Source organism: Mytilus galloprovincialis, chromosome 2 (assembly GCF_965363235.1).
Source record: "Mytilus galloprovincialis chromosome 2, xbMytGall1.hap1.1, whole genome shotgun sequence".
In the NCBI taxonomy this organism is placed as follows: domain Eukaryota; kingdom Metazoa; phylum Mollusca; class Bivalvia; order Mytilida; family Mytilidae; genus Mytilus; species Mytilus galloprovincialis.
In genome coordinates, this window is record NC_134839.1 from 31,905,610 (window position 1) to 31,907,602 (window position 1,993).

The window sequence follows — 1,993 nt, forward strand, 5'->3', positions numbered from 1 at the left end:
TGTAAACAAACTTGGAACACACATTAATCTGACATGGCCAACATGTTAGCATACTTGGAACATACTAATCTGACATGACTATCATGTTGCCCTACTTGGACCACACTAATCTGACATGGCCAACATGTTAGCATACTTGGAACATACTGATCTCGCATGACTATCATGTTGCCCTACTTGGACCACACTAATCTGACATGGTCAACATGTTAGCATACTTGGAACACACTGATCTGACATGGTCAACATGTTAGCTTACTTGGAACATACTGATCTGACATGGCCAACATGTAAGCAAACTTGGAACACACTAATCTGACATGGTCAACATGTTAGCATACTTGGAACACACTGATCTGACATGGTCAACATGTTAGCTTACTTGGAACATACTGATCTGACATGACCAACATGTTGCCCTACTTTGAACACACGAATTTGACATAGCCAACATGTAAGCATACTTGGAACACACTGATCTGGCATGGCCAACATGTTAGCCTACTTTGATCACTATAATCTGACATGGCCAACATGTAAGCATACTTGGAACACACTTATCCAGCATAGCCAACATGTAAGTGGACTTGGAACACACTAATCCGGCATGGCCAACATGTAAGCAAACTTGGAACACACTAATCTGGCATGACCAGCGTGTTGTCATACTTGGGACATATCAACCTGGAAGAGCCATGCATGGTAAAAATGTTGGTATATTTGGGACACACTAATCTGACATGGCCAACATATTGGCATACTTGGAACAAATTTATCTGACATGGCCAACATGTTGTCATACGTGGAACACACAAATATGTCATGTCGAACATGATGACATACTTTAACACACTAATCTGACAAGGCTAACATGTTGTCATAATTGGAAAACACTAATCTGACATGGCCAACAGATTGGCATGCTAGACACACTAATCTGACAGTCAACATGTTGGCATACATTGAACACATTAATCTGACAGAGTCAACATGTTGGCATACATTGAACACACTAATCTGAAAAAGCCAAGACGTTGTCCTACTTAAGACACACTCATTCGACATGGCAAACATCTTGGCATACTTGGAAAATGCTAATCTAAAAAGGCAACATGTTAACATGCTTGGAACACATTAATTTGGCAAGGCCAACATATCGGTATTCTTTGAACACACTAATCAGAATTGATCATGTAAGCATACTTAGAACACAGCAATCTGGCATGGCAAATATGCTGGCATACTTTGAACACACTGATCTGGCATGGTTAATATGTTGGTATACTTAGAAACACTAATCTGACATGTCCAACATATTGATATTTTTGGAACACACTGATCTGACATGGCTAACACACCACTTTCCCAGGTTCAGTATCGCTAATATGTTTAACCCAGTCATATTCTATGTGTTATAGCCTTAGCTCATGGTTAAAGGCCATACAGGGAAATATAGTTGTTAATTTGGAATCTTGTGGAGAGTTGTCCAATTGGCACTCATCCATCAGAGCCAACATGCTGGCATACACGGAACACACTAATCCAACAGCTTTCATAAGACACTACTTGGGACTCACTTTTCCAACAGAACCAATGTTGCCATACTTTTAGGACACTCATATCCGACATGTTGCTTTAACTTGGAACACACTTGTCAAACAGAGCCAACATTTTGCAATACTTAGAAGTATTTATCTCACAGCCAAGATGATGCCATAACCTTCCAATATGTTTGTTTAAAATGTTTGTTCCAGCACGATTGCCAGTTATCAACATAGTTATCAACATTATCAGGTGATATCACTGCCAGTGGATGTAAAAGTGTTATGTACTTTAACGAGTATATTTGTTGTGTTTGTAACTATTTGTCGACAAAAATGCATCATTACAGATAAAGTAAACTTAAAAGAACAACATTTTAACCCATGGCATAGTTCTCAAAAAATATTATTTATTTCAGTCTGCAGAACTTCTAGAATAATCAAAACTAAAA